Source organism: Salmo salar, chromosome 24, assembly GCF_965601325.2.
Source record: "Salmo salar chromosome 24, fSalSal1, whole genome shotgun sequence".
NCBI lineage: Eukaryota > Metazoa > Chordata > Actinopteri > Salmoniformes > Salmonidae > Salmo > Salmo salar.
Window position 1 is genome coordinate 20,882,544 of NC_138314.1, and position 20,901 is coordinate 20,903,444.

A 20,901-nucleotide genomic window follows, 5' to 3' on the forward strand; every position below is an offset into this window, starting at 1 on the left:
AGTGTTTCCCCACCACTGTTTTGGTAAAAAGCTGAAGGATGGGGCTGGAGAAATGTAACCACTCTCAAAATCATAGACAGACCTGTGGATGCAAGGACTGACCATCTATGATATTAAAAGTATAGTCTTAACCATGTTGAGGCTATACAGTGTTTGGATAGCCTTGATATATTGGGGGTTCTGATGGGGTACATGAGTTGAACTAAGCTCATGAGGCATTTGTAACTTATATTCTTCAAGAATCATTGGGTACATATAACTCAATTATGTAATTTATTTAAGTCCAAAAATGTATGTAGCAACTGCATATTTCCCCTTGACGTGCCATCTATGGAAAGTGTGTTCAATATCAAATTACAGTACTATCATCCTTATCTGCAGTGGTGCAGACCTTGGCCTGGTATGTGTATAGGGACGGATGGGAGGGCATATTGGTCCAGGAGAACAACATAGTCTTATTTTGGCCTAATACCTAACCTGGTTGACACACCTGATGCCATGAGCTAAACCAAGCACAATCATACCTTTATCACCAAGCTGTTGAACAATCACAACCAGAAGAGGAATCTAAGCAGGCGAGGCTTAATTTGCAGACAGCAGCAACACTGTCTTACGTGGGGCGTTACTGCCCCCTGCCGTTAAACCCTAGGAATAAAATATGATAACACAACATGGAGGGAAGGTGGGGGGGACATTGGACACAAACGTATTGTAAGGTGCTACTCATATACAGTACTAGTCAACAGTTTAAACAAACTTACTCATTCCAGGGATTCTATATTTTTGCTATTTTCTACATTGCAGAATAACTGTGAAGACATCAAAACGATGAAATAACACATATGGAATCATGTAGTAACCCAAAAAGTGTTAAATCAAAATATATGTTATATTTGAGATTCTTCAAAGTAGACACCCTTTGCCTTGATGACAACTTTGCACACTCTTGGCATTCTCTCAACCAGCTTCATGAGGTAGTCACCTGGAACGCATTTCAATTAACAGGTGTGCCTTGTTAAACGTTAATTTGTGGAATTTGTGGAATTTATTTCCTTCGTAATGAGTTTGAGCCAATCAGTTGTATTGTGACAAGGTAGGGGTGGTATACAGAAGATATCCCCTTTTTGGTAAAAGACCAAGTCCATATTATGGCAAGAACAGCTCAAATAAGCTAAGAGAAATGACATTCCATCATTACTTTAAGACATGAAGGTCAGACAATATGGAAAATTCCAAGAACTTTGAAAGTTCCTTCAAGTGCAGTCGCAAAAACCATGAAGCACTATGATGAAACTGGATCTCATGAGGAAAAGAAGATCCAGAGTTACACTACTGTTCAAAAGTTTGGGGTCACATAGAAATGCCCTTGTTTTTTAAAGAAAAGCACATTTTTTGTCCATTAAAATGACATCAAATTTATCAGAAATACAGTGTAGACATTGTTAATGTTGTAAATGACTTGAAGCTGGAAACGGCTGATTTTTAATGGAATATCTACATAGGTGTATAGAGGCCCATTATCAGCAACCATCACTCCTGTGTTCCAATGGCACATTGTGTTAGCTAATCCAAGTTTATTATTTTAAAAGGCTAACTGATCATTAGAAAACCCTTATGCAATTATGTTAGCACAGCTGAAAATTATTAAAGAAGCAATAAAACTGGCCTTCTTTAGACTAGTTGAGTATCTGGAGCGTCAGCATTTGTGGGTTCGATTACAGGCTCAAAATGGCCAGAAACAAATAACTTTCTTCTGAAACTCGTCAGTCTATTCTTGTTCTGAGAAATGAAGGCTATTCCATCAACTTTTCAGAGACTGCGTGAATCATGCCTTCATGGTCTAATTGCTGCAAAGAAACCACTACTAAAGGACACCAATAAGAAGAAGGGACTTGCTTGGGCCAAGAAACACGAGCAATGGACATTAGACCACCGGAAATCTATCCTTTGGTCTGATGAGTCCAAATTTGAGATTTTTAGTTCCAACCGCCGTGTCTTTGTGAGACGCAAAGTAGGTGAACGAATGATCTCCACATGTGTGGTTCTCACCGTGAAGCATGGAGGAGGAGGTGTGATGGTGCTTTGCTGGTGACACTGTCAGTGATTTATTTAGAATTCAAGGCACACTTAACCAGCATGGCTACCACAGCATTCTGCAGCAATACACCATCCCATCTGGTTTGTGCTTAGAGGGACGATCATTTGTTTTCCAACAGGACAATGACCCAACACACCTCCAGGCTGTGTAAGGGCTATTTGACCCAAAAGGAGAGTGATGGAGTGCTGCATCAGATGACCTGGCCTCCACAATCACCCGACCTCAACCCAATTGAGATGGTTTGGGATGAGTTGGACCACAGAGTGAAGGAAAAGCTGCCAACAAGTGCTCAGCATTTTCTTTTTGTAAATTCCAGCCCCCGTCCCCGAAGGAGGCTTTTGCATTTGGTAGGCTGTCATTGTAAATAAGAATTTGTTCTTAACTGACTTGCCTAGTTAAATAAAGGTTAAATAAAATTAAAATAAAAAAACTCCATCAAGACTGTTGGAAAATAATTCCAGGTGAAGCTGTTTGAGAGAATACCAAGAGTGTGCAAAGCTGTCATCAAGGCAAAGGGTGGCTACTTTGAAGAATCTAAAATATAAATATATTTTGATTTGTTTAACACTTTTTCGGTTACTACATGATTCCATGTGTTATTTCATAGTTTTGATGTCTTCACTATTATTCTACAATGTAGAAAATAGTAAAAATAAATGAAAATCCTTCAATGAGAAGGTGTCCAAACTTTTGACTGGTACTGTACATATTCCCTGATTTATTTATACTATAAGTAATTCAACCAGATGATGTCACACAAAAATGCCACTCTGATAGCAACTTTATACTATTACCCAATTCATAGGACACAAGATAATATTTCATTTCACTTCACAGGACACAAGATATTTAATTTATTGTGGACATTTTTACCATTATAACATGTTACAAATATTATACTTATGTTAACATTTGGACAATCCGATGTCTTGAAAGTATGCTTTCTTGAATTGATAAGACAAATATTTCCTCCAATTCAAACATTGGACAGGAAATTGTTGTTGAAGTGCTCTCCACAGTTTGAGGAGGATTGTTAAGCACAGGTGTTTTTCAGCATTGTGAACATTAAGGGCTCTGCATGTGTCAAATACACTGTGGTAGTAATCACACGCCGCTATGATTACTGCAATTAGAAGACCAAACACATAGCCCCAGTCACCTGTCTGTCACTCTACAGAGGCAGGCTGGGGTGGGGTGGGTGGCGTAGGGGAGCAGTGACTGGCTGGCTGAGTGAAAGCTGCCTACTGCAGACAGAATGAGAGAGCCTCCATGGGAGCCTTTCACACACTGGAGTACAGAGTGATAACGCAGTACGGTTGAGTGGCAACCTGCTGTTCCCACAGAGCGATAATATACATACAGAAAGATCATTCTTGGACTTAAAATTGGTCCAAGAAACACCAGGCCTAGAGAATGTTTAGCCGTTTTCTAAAAATAAATACCGTAGCGCTAAAACACAAGACAAAGAGGCACTTTTCAAAATGTGTGACAGTTTATTCCACAGAGAAAAGGACATGGGAAATGTGTTTCATCAATTCAGTATTCAGTAATGCCAGTACATAAAGGACAGAGAAGCCAAGGAAGTAAGACCTCTTCTACACTGTGGTGGTCACTGATTTGTTAGGTTGGTCATCCTTAAATCCTATGACTGAGCTATTCTGAAAAACTGCTTCATATAGTAGTTTGATCAATTTCATAGTCAAGCTTTGACAGTTGTTTCGTTATCATAAAATGTGGTCTCATTTTTAGGCTAAATCCCTTGTAAATAGGGGATGAGGACAACCTCGCTATGCCATAATGTTACTCAGCAGAAAACTGATAGATAAACGTTCTCATTAACACTCAGACACAGACAATCACCTCGTCATGCACACAGTTTGAGAATAAATGTACACACATGCATGCCCACACATGCACGCGGACACACACACCAAAGTGAGGTGATGGTTTGCTGAACCAAAACCTCAAAACCTTATAACTCTGAGCACATTATTTCAGTTTGTTTGTTAGATAATTAGTAGGTTCGTTTTTTTGTTAGATAATTAGTTAATTAGTAGGTTTGTTTGCTAGAGTTAATTAGTAGGTTAGTTAGTTAGATAATTAGTAGGTTAGTTAGTTAGATAATCAGTAGGTTAGTTAGTTTGTTAGATAATCAGTAGGTTAGTTAGTTTGTTAGATAATCAGTAGGTTAGTTAGTTAGATAATCAGTAGGTTAGTTAGTTTGTTAGATAATCAGTAGGTTAGTTAGTTTGTTAGATAATCAGTAGGTTAGTTAGTTTGTTAGATAATCAGTAGGTTAGTTTGTTAGATAATCAGTAGTTAGTTAGTTAGATAATCAGTAGGTTAGTTTGATAATCAGTAGGTTAGTTAGTTTGTTATATAATCAGTAGGTTAGTTAGTTAGTTTGTTAGATAATCAGTAGGTTAGTTAGTTTGTTAGATAATCAGTAGGTTAGTTAGTTTGTTAGATAATCAGTAGGTTAGTTAGCTTGTTAGATAATCAGTAGGTTAGTTAGCTTGTTAGATAATCAGTAGGTTAGTTAGCTTGTTAGATAATCAGTAGGTTAGTTAGCTTGTTAGATAATCAGTAGGTTAGTTAGTTAGTTAGATAATCAGTAGGTCAGTTAGTTTGTTAGATAATTAGTAGGTTAGTTAGTTAGATAATTAGTAGGTTAGTTAGTTAGATAATCAGTAGGTTAGTTAGTTTGTTAGATAATCAGTAGGTTAGTTAGTTAGTTAGTTAGTTAGTTAGTTAGTTAGTTAGTTAGTTAGTTAGTTAGTTAGTTAGATAATCAGTAGGTTAGTTAGTTTGTTAGATAATCAGTAGGTTAGTTAGTTTGTTAGATAATCAGTAGGTTAGTTAGTTTGTTAGATAATCAGTAGGTTAGTTTGTTAGATAATCAGTAGGTTAGTTTGTTAGATAATCAGTAGGTTAGTTAGCTTGTTAGATAATCAGTAGGTTAGTTAGCTTGTTAGATAATCAGTAGATTAGTTTGTTAGATAATCAGTAGATTAGTTAGTTAGTTAGATAATCAGTAGGTTAGTTAGTTTGTTAGATAATTAGTAGGTTAGTTAGTTAGTTAGATAATCAGTAGGTTAGTTAGTTTGTTAGATAATCAGTAGGTTAGTTAGTTTGTTAGATAATCAGTAGGTTAGTTAGCTTGTTAGATAATCAGTAGGTTAGTTAGCTTGTTAGATAATCAGTAGGTTAGTTAGCTTGTTAGATAATCAGTAGGTTAGTTAGTTAGATAATCAGTAGGTTAGTTAATTTGTTAGATAATTAGTAGGTTAGTTAATTAGTTAGATAATCAGTAGGTTAGTTAGTTAGATAATCAGTAGGTTAGTTAGTTAGATAGTTAGTTAGTTAGTTAGTTAGTTAGTTAGTTAGTTAGTTAGTTAGTTAGTTAGATAATCAGTAGGTTAGTTAGTTAGTTAGGTAATCAGTAGGTTAGTTAGTTAGATAATCAGTAGGTTAGTTAGTTAGATAATCAGTAGGTTAGTTAGCTTGTTAGATAATCAGTAGGTTAGTTAGTTAGTTAGTTAGATAATCAGTAGGTTAGTTAGTTAGTTAGATAATCAGTAGGTTAGTTAGTTTGTTAGATAATTAGTAGGTTAGTTAGTTAGTTAGATAATCAGTAGGTTAGTTAGTTAGATAATCAGTAGGTTAGTTAGTTAGTTAGTTAGTTAGTTAGTTAGTTAGTTAGTTAGTTAGTTAGTTAGTTAGTTAGTTAGATAATCAGTAGGTTAGTTAGTTAGTTAGTTAGTTAGTTAGTTAGTTAGTTAGTTAGTTAGTTAGTTAGTTAGATAATCAGTAGGTTAGTTAGTTAGATAATCAGTAGGTTAGTTAGTTAGTTAGTTAGTTAGTTAGTTAGTTAGTTAGTTAGTTAGTTAGATAATCAGTAGGTTAGTTAGTTAGATAATCAGTAGGTTAGTTAGTTAGATAATCAGTAGGTTAGTTAGCTTGTTAGATAATCAGTAGGTTAGTTAGTTAGATAATCAGTAGGTTAGTTAGTTAGTTAGATAATCAGTAGGTTAGTTAGTTTGTTAGATAATTAGTAGGTTAGTTAGTTTGTTAGATAATTAGTAGGTTAGTTAGTTAGTTAGATAATCAGTAGGTTAGTTAGTTAGATAATCAGTAGGTTAGTTAGTTAGTTAGTTAGTTAGTTAGTTAGTTAGTTAGTTAGTTAGTTAGTTAGTTAGATAATCAGTAGGTTAGTTAGTTAGTTAGTTAGTTAGTTAGTTAGTTAGTTAGTTAGTTAGTTAGTTAGTTAATCAGTAGGTTAGTTAGTTAGATAATCAGTAGGTTAGTTAGTTAGATAATCAGTAGGTTAGTTAGCTTGTTAGATAATCAGTAGGTTAGTTAGTTAGATAATCAGTAGGTTAGTTAGTTAGTTAGTTAGATAATCAGTAGGTTAGTTAGTTAGTTAGTTAGTTAGTTAGTTAGTTAGTTAGTTAGTTAGTTAGTTAGTTAGTTAGTTAGTTAGTTAGTTAGTTAGATAATCAGTAGGTTAGTTAGTTTGTTAGATAATTAGTAGGTTAGTTTGTTAGTTAGTTAGATAATCAGTAGGTTAGTTAGTTTGTTAGATAATTAGTAGGTTAGTTCGTTAGTTAGATAATCAGTAGGTTAGTCCGTTAGTTAGATAATCAGTAGGTTAGTTCGTTTGTTAGATAATCAGTAGGTTAGTTAGTTAGTTAGTTAGTTAGATAATTAGTAGGTTAGTTTGTTAGTTAGTTAGATAATCAGTAGGTTAGTTAGTTTGTTAGATAATTAGTAGGTTAGTTCGTTAGTTAGATAATCAGTAGGTTAGTCCGTTAGTTAGATAATCAGTAGGTTAGTTCGTTTGTTAGATAATCAGTAGGTTAGTTAGTTAGTTAGTTAGTTAGTTAGTTAGATAATTAGTAGGTTAGTTAGTTAGTTACATAATTAGTAGGTTTGTTTGTTAGTTAGATTGTGGGGAGCTGTCATGTCCCAATAGAGCGATTCCATGCCAGCGGAAAATATTTTTTCTATCTCAGATTGTTCTGGCAATTCTCACAGAAACTTCATTGGGAGATGGATGTTTGACATGCTTTTTACATTTGTATCATCATTTTTTGTTGCTGTTGAAAATCATGATGAAAGTAGCTATTTTAGATCCTTTTTAGACCTATACATGCCTCCTGTAAGACCCCTTGAACAGTACATGACACAGACATCTTGGTGTCATTATTCTTCTTATAGTGTACTGTAAAATATGTATGTCTTGGTTCTGAAATAAAACCTTTCACAACTATTAATATGAATACCTAAAAACTACCTTTTTAGAATTTGTTTCATTTTAAGACATATTGTTTGGAACAATATACTTTACTACAGGAATCATCAACTAGATTCAGCTGTGGGCTGATTTTACTTGAGAGGAAAGTCGGAACATAATTACAAATCATTTGTAGACTGCAAATTGACCGTAAGAAACCTAAACGGATATAATATTTGACTAAAACAATAATTTCAAACCTTGCTTATATTTGTATACGATTACCTGTCTCTCTTATGTGTGGGAATACATTTCCTAAATGAAAACTCACTTGGAGCTGATTTCCTGGTGTTTTTGCAGTATTTTATGTACAACAATGAAAATTCAAAAAAAATAAAAAAAAGTAGGGGGCCAAATAAAACCACCAGCGGGCCTAATTCGGCCCATGGGCCACCAGTTGGGGAACCCTGCTCTACAAGTAAATCAAATTTCCGGAGTGGACTCTGCTAATTCTGAAGGTATGGTCAATTTTATGAGCATCACTAACACAGTGAATGGGAAAAAGGAAACTCTGTCGGTGACCTAAAGGAGGACTGGAATTGGTTAGTGACCTATGTCAATATCTATGTATAAAAATGGATCATATCATTAAAAGTACGATAGAAGCCACTCTGGAAATTCGACATGGTTTGAAGAGTATATTGTTACAATGTCTAAAAATAAGCCAGACTCCAGCTACCCAAGTCATAGACTGTTCTCTCCGCTAACGCACAGCAAGTGGTACCGGAGTGCCAAGTCTGGGACCAAAAGGCTCCTGAACAGCTTCTACCCCTAAGCCATAAGACTGCTGAACAGTTAATAAAATGTCTACCCTGACTATTCGCATTGAGCCCCTTTTTATTTGTACTGACTCTCTTGCACCGGCACTATGCAGACTCACTGGACTCCACCCACACTGACACTTCAACACACACAGACTACATACACTCACACACGCATACTGATGTCACACACTCACACTTTCACATACGCTGCTGCTACTCTTGTTTATTATCCATCCTGATTGTCTAGTCACGTTTAACCCCTACCTACAGTTGAAGTCGGAAGTAAAATTAGGTTGGAGTCATTAAAACTCATTTTTCAACTACTCCACAAATTTCTTGTTAACAAACTATAGTTTTGGCAAGTCGGTTAGGACATCTACTTTGTGCATGACACAAGTCATTTTTCCAACAATTGTTTACAGACAGATTATTTCACTTATAATTCCCTGTATCACAATTCCAGTGAGTCCGAATTTTACATACACTAAGCTGACTGTGCCTTTAAACAGCTTGGAATATTCCAGAAAATGATGTCATGGCTTTCGAAGCTTCTGATAGGCTAATTGACATAATTTGAGTCAATTGGAGGTGTACCTGTGGATGTATTTCAAGGGCTACCTTCAAACTCAGTGCCTCTTTGCTTGACATCATGGGAAAATCAAAAGAAATCAGCCAAGACCTCAGAAAAAAAATTGTAGACCTCCACAAGTCTGGTTCATCCTTGGAAGCAATTTCCAAATGCCTGGAGGTACCACGTTCATCTGTACAAACAATAGTACACAAGTATAAACACCATGGGACCACGCAGCCGTCATACCGCTCAGGAAGGAGACCCGTTCTGTCTCCTAGAGATTAATGTAATTTGGTGCAAAAAGTGCAAATCAATCCCAGAACAACAGCAAAGGACCTTGTGAAGATGCTGGAGGAAACAGGTACAAAAGTATCTATATCCACAGTAAAACGAGTCCTATATCAACATAACCTGAAAGGCCACTCAGCAAGGAAGAAGCCACTGCTCCAAAACCGCCATAAAAAAGCCAGACTACGGTTTGCAACTGCATATGGGGACAAAATATCGTACTTTTTGGAGAAATGTCCTGTGGTCTGATGAAACAAAAATGGAACTGTTCGGCCATAATGACCATCGTTATGTTTGGAGGAAAAGGGGGGATGCTTGCAAGCCGAAGAACACCATCCCAACCGTGAAGCACAGCATCATGTTGTGGGGATGCTTTGCTGCAGGAGAGACTGGTGCACTTCACAAAATGGATGGCTTCATGAGGAAGGAAAAGTATGTGGATATATTGAAGCAACATCTCAAGACATCAGTCAGGAAGTTAAAGCTTGGTGGCAAATGGATCTTCCAAATGGACAATGACCCCAAGCATACATCCAAAGTTGTGGCAAAATGGCTTAAGGACAACAAAGTCAAGGTATTGGAGTGGCCATCAGAAAGCCCTGACCTCAATCCTATAGAAAATTTGTGGGCAGAACTGAAAAAGCATGTGCGAGCAAGGAGGCCTACAAACCTGACTCAGTTACACCAGCTCTGTCAGGAGGAATGGGCCAACATTCACCCAACTTATTGTGGGAAGCTTGTGGAAGGCAACCCAAAACTTTTGACCCGAGTTAAACAATTTAAAGGCAATGCTACCAAATACTAATTGAGTGCATGTAAACTTCTGACCAACTGGGAATGTGATGAAATAAATAAAAGCTGTAATAAATCACTCTCTACTATTATTCTGACATTTCACATTCTTAAAATAAAGTGGTGATCCTAACTGACCTAAGATAGGGAATTTTTACTAGGATTAAATGTCAGCAATTGTGAAAAACTGAGTTTAAACGTATTTAGCTAAGGTGTATGTAAACTTCCGACTTCAACTGTACATGTACATATTGCCTCAATTACCTCGTATCCCTGCAAATTGACTCGGTACCGGTACTCCTTGTATATAGTTTTGTTATTTTGTGTGACTATTTCCTTTTTTGCAAATGTTTCTTACTTTTTACCTCTGCATTGTTGGACTCGTAAGTAGGCATTTCAAGGTAAAGTCTACACCTGTTGTATTCACCGCATGTGACAAATAAAAAACATTTGATTTTATTTGACTAAGATATCTGTATCATGTACGGTTCACAGATCATACGTCTTACAGGAGGCATGTATAGGTCTAAAAAAAAAGGCTTAAAATGGCTACTTTCATCATGATTCTCTCAAACAGTTTGTGATACAAATAAAAGCATTTCAAACATCCTTCCTCCCAATGAAGTTTCTATGTGAGAATTGCGAGAACAATCTGAGATAACAAAAATATTTTCTGCTCCCACTGGCGTGGGATCGCCCAATAGTTAGTGTTCTCACTCCATTTCAGGAGGTTAGTAAAATGTCATACGATCAAGGACACAAGGATGTCTATGCTCATGATGACTCAGGAAGTAAAGACAATATACTGCATGGCCTACTAGATGCTGTTTGATCTCACCAAGGGGCAGGGTGGAGTGGGTGACAGGATTAAAAGAGTCACATATGAAAAAAATACTATAGTATACTATGCTCTAAATACTGTATATTACTATATTTATATACTATCGTATTCAGTGTAGTGTTTTTACGGAAGTATATTATAGTTTTCACTGTAGTGTTTTTGCAGAAGTATACTGTAGTATTCACTGCGGTGTTTTTGCGGACATAACTAATATACTATAGTATTCACTGTAGTTTTTGCAGAAGTATACTATAGGTTTTCACTATAGTGTTTTTGTGGACATAACTCTAGTATACTGTAGTAAAGCTTACTACAGTATAAATACTGAAAATATTACTATAGTAAAAACAATAGCATATAATATAGTAATTAGTGTCGTTTTTACGGATATTGCTCTAGTATTTACTATGAGGTTTTTTTGTAGTATTTTTTTGTACTTTTTACCCCTTTTTCTCCCCAATTTTGTGACATCCAATTGGTACTTACAATCTTGACCCCTCGCTGCAAACTCACGTTTGGACTCGGGAGAGGCTCATAGAAATGGAGGATTTCTCCTTGAGGAAACCTGCTGGGCAAAAATAGCAAATGTTCCATAACCTGTAGGTAGGTAGATAGAACTGGAGTCTGATCAGATAGTTCAGAGCATCTGTTCTTTTTTATAATCTGTAGGGAAGACAATATATGGTCTATACGTGGCATGTAGGTATCTCACTCATAGTTAGCGCAAATTGAGATATGGGGGCAATGATGAAATAAGCACCAAATGTCCATACTTGAGTAAAACTAAAGATACCTTTAAAAGAAATGACAAGTAAAAATGAAAGTCACCCAGTAAAATACTACTTGAGTAAAAGTCTAAAAGTATTTGATTTTAAATGTACTTTAGTATCAAAAGTAAAATATTGTAAAATTCCAGATGGCACAATTTTCTTGTTTTTTTTTTATTTACAGATCGCCAGGGGCACACTACAACCCTCAGACGTAATTTACAAATTAAGCATGTGTTTAGTGAGTACGCCAGATCAGAGGCAGTAGGGATGACCAGGGATGTTCTCTCGATAAGTTTGTGAAATAGACAATTCTCCTGTCCTGCTAAGCATTCAAAATATAACGAGTACTTTTGAGTGTCAGGGAAAATGTAAGGAGTAAAAAGTACATTATTTTCTTTAGGAATGTAGTGGAGTAAAAGTAAAAGTAGTCAAAAATATAAATAGTAAAGTACAGATACCCCAAAAAACTACTTAAGTAGTACTTTCAACTATTTTTACTTAAGTACATTACACCACTGTATGGGGGATGGGAATGTGAAGCATACGCAAATTAAAATAATCTAGTATAACTATAGTTTTAAAAAACTGTTTTTGTGGACATTACTGTAGTATTTACTAATGTTTTTTTCAGATAATGCTGTATTATTTAATCTAGTATTATACAGTATACAATAAAAATATATAGTAAGCACTACACATGATCGAGGGATACTACGGTGTGTAGTATAGTATTCTACAGTATACAAAAAAATTATATAGTTAGCAGTACACGATAGAGGGATATTACAATGTGAAGTGTAGTATTCGCCAGTATACTACACAATCCAATAGTAAGCACTATACAGTCAAGAGATACTACAGTGTGTAGTATAGTATTCCACAGTATACTACAGTGTGTAGTATAATATTCCACAGTATACTACAAAAGTATATAGTAAGCACTACACAATCAAGGGATACTACAGTGTGCAGTATACTATTCTACATTTTTACATTTTAGACATTTAGCAGACACTCTTATCCAGAGCGACTTACAGGAGCAATTAGGGTTAAGTGCCTTGCTCAAGGGCACATCGACAGACATCGACAGATGTTTCACCTTGTCGGCTCAGGGATTCGAACCAGTGTCTTTTCGGTTACTGTATACCGTTATAGTATAACACAAAATTATATAGTAATTCTACACATGATCCAGGGATACTACAGAGTGTACTATAGTATTCTATAGTAAAATGTAGCATTGTTTTATGTGGGAAGATACAGTATGTTAGTAAGAGCAATGAATCAATGGCCAACTTGTTAAGCCTCATATGGGGTGGTTAGTATACCAGTCACCACTCAGTTAGTAGTAAAGCAGGAAAGGGTTGCTATTTCCTTTGGTTTATCTTATAAGATAATACACACCAGTGTCTATGCAGACTGCAAACCAAGCACTGAGCTGCAACACCTTTTGGAGGTTGGCCACACAATGGACAGAGGGACAAAATGTTGTCAGCCATTATTTCTTAAGATAGAATACTACAGCTTTAATGAAATACAATTCTTTAGCTTTAATGAAATACATGAAATACAATTCTTTAGCTTTAATGAAATACAATTCTCTAGCTTTAATGAAATACAATTCTTTAGCATAGTTACTTTACGATTTGTAATATATATTTTTTTTAAATCAATCGTCACCCTGAGCAGAAGTGTGTGGTCAACCTAGGTGCGCTTTTTCTTTAAATCTATTGGTTGATCCAGTTTTCCATCCCAGATCCTGGAATCACTCACCATTGTGCTTTAGGGGGCCAAAAGTAACATGTCTCAAGCAACATATCACACTTAAGGTTATAACAGATTGATAAATACATAGTTCTTGTATATGATTTTGGGTGATCTGTGTCTGGCGGGAGAAGGGTTTCAGGAAAATGTGAGAGGACTCTGTCTCAGACTCAGGGCACAAAGCAAAGGGTTAGTCAGTGTGTTAGAAATCACAAGTCCAGCCAACATCATCCATAGTACAGTTGAGTATTAGTAACAATAGGTCTGTTAGCAGACGTTAGTACTGTTAGGTATTAGAGGGGTATTGTTAGTGTATTTATTAAGGAATGCCAAGAGAGCTGTTGACAGTTGGGGGTTTGGTTTCAGAGTGTAAGAATATTAATGACAGTAACAGCCCCACTCTTAAACACACAATGTACACCCACACACCTTCCCCCCCCACACACACACACACACACACACACACACACACCCACACCCACACCCACACCCACACACACACACACACACACACACACACACAGTGGTTTTAACAGACCATTAGGTTTTAACCAGGGAGAGTCAGACAAGGCACTTCTCCAGTGCTTGGGTTTCAGTTTGGTTGATTAGTGAATGTTAGACTGTTAGTCCAGGTTAGTAAACCAGGATTACCCCACTGTTGGTTAGTTCTTTGCGACTCCAGCTAAGGTTACTCAGAGTTACCAGTACATGCAGCAATCACAAGACAAACAAGGCCTCAGGAAACCATCTAAAAACTACGGCGGTAAGATTGAGAGACACCTCCAACACAAACACAGCTACACACACTGACACAACTGTAACATCCTCAACATTCCTGTAACGTTAGGGTAGACTAATGTTACCAAACCAGCCGCACAGGCTTGTCATGGGTATGCTCCCTGCTAGCTTGGTTAGGAGCACATCATTGAAATGAACAGCAAGGCCATCTCAGCAGACTCAATCTTGTTAGTCATATTAGACGTCCGAGATAGGAGGAGGTGAGTAAGGCGTTAAAGTGTTGCCAAGGTTACAGAGAAGAGAAAGGACAGTGCTGACAGCATGAGGAGAAGCAGGCATCAGAGAGAGGTGTTAGTCAACTGCAGTGTCAGTGCTTTGATCAGCTGAACAGTGTGGAAGGGGGATCAGAACGTGTTAGAGTTATTTTACAAAGGAGGGGAGAGAAAGCATCCCTCAGTTAAACAGTATTTCAGGGAAGGAAATGCAAAGCACCAAAGCATCAGACACACAACACTACAACCCCACCCCTTATGAGTCTCTCTTATGGCATGAAATGTGGTCCTATCCAATAAAGTCCTGAACAATGTGGCATAAAAGACTACAAGTAGCCCTTTGCTGCAGTCAAATGACCAAATCACCCTCTAGTGGACTCATGGGTGGAATGTTATTCATATCTTTCATCATTAATAAACATTATTTCAAAAACCCGCCGAGAATTCTGTGTTTCTATGGTTTCGTAATGTTTCAGTCTTCTTTGATGTATATAAACTGTAATATTGGGATGCAAACTCACAATTGAATACATTTCAAATGTATATCTGATATGGTACAGGTCTTTTTTTAAGCCCATAACCATGTGTGTGAGGTGTATGCTCTTGTTTCATAGCAGATTTGTTTAAGACAACCAAGAAACACTGTGACTGATTTAGCGCATTACAGTAAAAGGTTAAAGGGGAACCAGCAATGTGCCAATGACACTTCCATTTTAAGTAGGCTAAGTAAAATATCCAAATAATCACAGCAAGGTGATACACTTCTAACACATATTGATAGCTAAAGAAGTGTGGCTGTGCCCCATCAGCAGTGGGTGAATGCCAATGTTGTGCCCCTTTCTCAGTGGGTGAAAGCCATAGGTCCCAGTTCCCGTCCCAGTTCGGTAAGGATGAACCGCGTTGACAACTGCAGGGGGAATGACATGACAACACAGTCACTGAGTTCTGTTCTACACAACACAGTAAGATGTGTAGAAAACTGAGCAGCAGAGAAAGATGAGGATGATGAACTGAGTAGTAGACTGTTTGACAGGCTCGGAGAAATAGTCATTGTGGCAGTTGTACTGAGGACACCTCAACTAAGACAAATGGAGGGAGCAGAGAAGCAGGCATTGGTTCAGGCTGACATGGTGCTATGGTGAAGAGGACAACAGACATTTAGTCTGCACTTTACTGTTTCAGTCTGCACATGAAATGTCACTCATTTTGTCACAAACTTCAAGTCATAAGCAAGAGGGCTTGTGTGTGTGCAATCAGGTTTTTGCCAATGGGCAGGATTCTAAGAATTACTACAGTTCCAGGACATATGTATTACCTTGGTAAACCACATATGTAGGCTACCCTTCCAAATGCAGCCTCTATTTCTCTCTAGCTCTTGGTTGACCTGACCCAACCAAACATTTTATAGGCCGATCTGGCATACGTCAGACATTAAAACTCATCAGCCATGAAAGCAGATTAGATTAATCTGATTAAGTTATGGTTCTGCTTTCAGGTTGTTTTGTTCTCCGCTTTTTTTCTCTGGCAGTATAGGTTGACTGCACTGTTAAAATGCGGTGGATTTACAGTTGAATTCGGGAAGGTTACATTCAGCTTAGCCAAATACATTTAAACTCTGTTTTTCACAATTGCTGACATTTAATACTAGTAGAAATTCCCTATCGTTGTTCAGTTTGGATCACCACTTTATTTTAAGAATGTGAAATGTCAGAATAATAGTAGAGAGAATGATTTATTTCAGCTTTTATTTCTTTCATCACATTCCCAGTTGGTCAGAAGTTTACATACACTCAATTAGTTTTGGTAGCATTGCGTTTAAATTGTTTAACTTGGGTCAAACGTTTTGGGTAGCCTTTCACAAGCTTCCCACAATAAGTTGGGTGAATTTTGGCCCATTCCTCCTGACAGAGCTGGTGTAACTGAGTCAGGTTTGTAGGCCTCCTTGCTCACACATGCTTTTCTGCCCACAAATTTTCTATAGGATTGAGGTCAGGGCTTTCTGATGGCCACTCCAATACCTTGACTTTGTTGTCCTTAAGCCATTTTGCTACAACTTTGGATGTATGCTTGGAGTCATTGTCCTTTTGGAAGACCCATTTGCGACCAAGCTTAAACTTCCTGACTGATGTCTTGAGATGTTGCTTCAATATATCTACAGAATTTTCCATCCACACTTTTCCTTCCTCATGATGCCCTCTTTTTTGTGAAGTGCACCAGTCTCTCCTGCAGCAAATCACCCCCACAACATGATGCTGCCACCCACGTGCTTCACGGTTGGGATGGTGTTCTTCGGCTTGCAAGCCTCCCCCTTTTTCCTCCAAACATAACGACGATCATAATGGCCAAACAGTTCCCTTTTTGTTTCATCAGACCAGAGGACATTTCTCCAAAAAGTTCGATCTTTTGTCCCCATGTGCAGTTGCAAATCATAGTCTGGCTTTTTTATGGCCGTTATAGAGCAGTGGCTTCTTCCTTGCTGAGCGGCCTTTCAGGTTATGTCGATATAGGACTCGTGTTACTGTGGATATAGATACTTTTGTACCTGTTTCCTCCAGCATCTTCACAAGGTCCTTTGCTGTTGTTCTGGGATTGATTTGCACTTTTTGCACCAAAGTACTTTCATCTCTGGGAGACACAACGCGTCTCCTTCCTGAGCGGTATGACGGCTGCGTGGTCCTGTGGTGTTTAAACTTGCATACTATTGTTTGTACAGATGAACGTGGTAGCTTCAGGCGTTTGGAAATTGCTCCCAAGGATAAACCAGACTTGTGGAGGTCTACCATTTATTTTCTGGGGTCTTGGCTGATTTCTTTTGATTTTCCCATGATGTCAAGCAAAGAGGCACTGAGTTTGAAGGTAGGCCTTGAAATACATCCACAGGTACACCTCCAATTGTTTCAAATTATGTCAATTAGCCTATCAGAAGCTTCGAAAGCCATGACATCATTTTCTGGAATTTTCCAAGCTGTTTAAAGGCACAGTCAATTTACTGTATGTAAACTTCTGACCCACTGGAATTGTGATACAGTGAATTATAAGTGAAATAATCTGTCTGTAAACAATTGTTGGAAAAATGACTTGTGTCATGCACAAAGTAGATGTCCTAACCGACTTGCCAAAACTATAGTTTATTAACAAGAAATTTGTGGAGTGGTTGAAAAACAAGTTTTAATGACTCCAACCTAAGTGTATGTAAACTTCCGACTTCAACTGTATAAACACACTAAACGAATCCCTTAATTTCTGCCTCACCCTCCCTTTCATATACCCCCTCTCTCAGCACGAGGAGATACTGTACAGCAGTACCTCAATGGTAGCACTGTTCTTTGTGTGAGTATAAGGCCCTTGAACCAGTGTGTAACGAGATGTCTCATTGCTCAAACGCCTAACAAAGCCTATGTCATATCTAGAGAACAGAGAAAACAGTCTACCTCAGTGTCGGTTACCAGTTGGTCTCCTTAACAAGGTCATTTAGCAAAAAATAGTGCCTTCTTAGTCAATGACTTCAATGGAAATCTACATTAGCTTGATAAATAGTGTTACCTGTTTAAAAACAGCTTTGTTGACAGCCTTGTCGGTCAGGACATGTTGTTGACTCGTCTAAATAGGCTCTGAGGTCTGGCACCATCCCAGCATCTTCCTCAGGATATATCTGGAGATAAACACAGAGCAGAGAGCAGCAGAAAGTGGAACGCAACCCCCTGGAACACCTGTCCCCAAAACCCTACCAAGGACATGCTGGACCATTGGCCTTGACTACTGTAAGTCGCTCTGGATAAGAGCGTCTGCTAAATGACTTAAATGTAAATGTAAATGTACTGCCAATAGATACTATGAACTGCAGTAGGCCAGGGTTACTAAATGAATCTGCAAAATCACCAAGAATCATAGGCGTTGAGGAACAGTATCTAATGGACCTGAATAACCTTTTTTTCTAACTTATTTGACATTTTTTTTACCTTGAACTAACCTAATTTAAATGAATAACTTGTTACGGCAACTCCCCTCATACCAACAATAGTCAATAAAAAATATCAAGGAATGGAGCACACAAGACAAAATGACCATCAATAACGGCTGTTAAACCTCTGCCTTTACAAGAACCCCCTCCACAGTATGAGGATATACTGGACACATACCCATTTGTCTCTCCCAACTCCTGTATTCACCAGTCAGTCAGGGACACCAGGGAACCCCAGTCATCATGGGGACTTGCATCCCGCCAGCTGGGCTGTGGGTTTGGCCACTGTATACAGAGGGCATCCATTAGCCAGCAGCACTATTTAAACAGCAGCAGTGGAGGTGGACAGGGTGAGATAAGAAATGTTTGTAATAAATCTAGATTGCAGGGCTAGTGTGCATCATCATCACATGCTGATGCCATAGAGGGGCTGCAAGAATAAATGTCTGCCCAAAGAAAAATACATGTTGATTATTCCTATCCTATGATTACATTTTTAAACTCCATCGTGGAACAGCAGATTGCCAAAACGGACAAGGCATAGGATGCTGTGGTGGCTCACTCACACTCACTGCGCAGTTGCTGCATTCAAATGTCTCAATTATTAATGTAGGGTTAGACTAGTTGGTCCTGCGGAGCTTTGTGTGTGCTTGTCTGCTTGTATTTGGCGTTTGCCTTTAAACTTCACTGAAATGGGTATTGAAAGGGTATTTAGCTCTTATATATCTGTCGAGCTACACGAGCGCATCCTAAAACATCTTTTCAAAATGTACCTCGCAATGACGATTTGTCAAACCCAGCTTGAATGATTAAACACCATACATTATGATTGTTTTACTCATCTTATTTATACCCTATGTTCTCATACGCGTGATGCAAATGCGACAACAATTGTATGTCTGAGGCTACGGTCTTAAAAGCTAATCACATATTAAAATGTTGAATGAAATGTCATGTTATTAAACGAATATCAGAAAATCGGTCAGTGGACTCCTACCTTTTGCAATTATGTAAGTTTGACCACCGGTCCAAAATGCACCAGTCTCGCAGCATCTGTGTCAGTAAGGGTGCGATGAAGCGCTCGAGCTGTGTCCGATCCTCTTCGGGTAGGATGAGAGATGTGCAAAATTATCACTCATATAGTGTTGATATACTAAATTAAAAACGAATCCTTACCAATTGTTTTGTGATGCGCAGTGCACAAAAACCTATTCCAACTTACCCATGCATCGATCTCCTCTAAAATGAGGACGAGCTGTGGAGTGCGTCACGTTGCTTGAGCTGAGGTCTGGCGAGCAGCTGCCTTTGATGGGCGGTTAAAAGAGAGTAAATAAAAAGACAGAAGCCTGGACAAAGGAGTGTTTGGATGGCATGAGGAATTAACCAGTATGCAGATGTCTGTATTTTGTATGCAAGCGCGTGTAGGCTACGGACTCCAGCTGCCATAAATATACGTCCTATTGTTACTGCAAACTCGTGACAGAATGCCCGTAGGTCTCCTCCACCATCTGCGTCCCCTCTGTAATCGAAACGTGTCTGTATGCGCTGTCCCAACCTTTTCAAATGGGCTACAACAACAACATAATCTCTGCGGTGAGATAGAATAGAATGAAGCATACTGTAAATACGGGGCCTATCCTATGCCACAATGTAAACCCAGTGTCCAGTTTGGTAACAAAAAATAAAAAATATGAAATGATCACATTAATAGCCTTGCCTGCACAGCGCCATGGAGAAATTAAATGTAAGCACACTCCTGTCTGTGACCCCCTATAACCTAATCTAAATAAGAGCTTAATCTCATACATAAAGCAATTATATGCACATATACACACACACACACACACACACACTACCAGTCAAAAGTTTGGACACATCTACTAATTCCAGGGTTTTTCTTTATTTTTTACTATTTTCTACATTGTAGAATAATAGTGAAGACATCAACACTATGAAATAACACATATGGAATCATGTAGTAACCAAAAAAAAGTGTTTTGGAAGAATCTGAAGAATCTTATATTTGAAATTCTTCAAAGTTGCCTTGATGACAGCGTTGCACACTCTTGGCATTCTCTCAACCAGCTTCATGAGGTAGTCACCTGGAATACATTTCAATTAACAGGTGTGCCTTGTTAAAAGTTAATTTGTGGAATTTCTTTCCTTCTTAATGTGTTTGAGCCAGTCAGTTGTGTTATGACAAGGTAGGGGTGGTATACAGAAGTTAGCCCTATTTGGTAAAACCAAGTCCATATTATGGTAAGAACAGTTGAAATAAGCAAAGAGAAATAACAGTACATCATTACTTTAAGACATGAAGGTCAGTCAATATGGAAAGTTTCAAGAACTTTGCAAGTTTCTTCAAGTGCAGTCGCAAAAACCATCAAGCGCTATGATGAAACTGTCTCTCATGAGGACCGCCACAGGAAAGGAAGACCCAGAGTTACCTCTGCTGCAGAGGATAAATTCAAGTCAAAAAGGCAAAGAGTGGCTACTAAACACTTTTTTGGTTACTACATGATTCCATATGTGTTATTTCATAGTTGTGATGTCTTCACTATTATTCTACAATGGAGAAAATAGTACAAATAAAGAAAAACCCTTGAATGAGTGGGTGTGACCAAAATTTTGACTGGTACTGTATATACATATACACACATATCAACTGTTGCTAACAAACTTAACTATTGCTAATACTGTACAATTGAAACACTTGCCCCCCCCAATCCCCCCTTCCCTGATACAT

General features: G+C 37.9%; 1 long non-coding RNA gene across 1 annotated transcript; it reads right to left on the minus strand.

Moving 5' to 3' along the window:
* Positions 1–3,571: 3,571 nt before the first annotated feature.
* On the minus strand, positions 3,572–19,789 carry LOC106585619 (uncharacterized). The gene is made up of 4 exons (XR_001323993.3): positions 19,378–19,789; positions 19,153–19,255; positions 17,738–18,440; positions 3,572–15,101 (listed from the first exon to the last, which is right to left on the minus strand). It is a non-coding gene; the product is annotated as an uncharacterized LOC106585619 (long non-coding RNA).
* Positions 19,790–20,901: the final 1,112 nt, after the last annotated feature.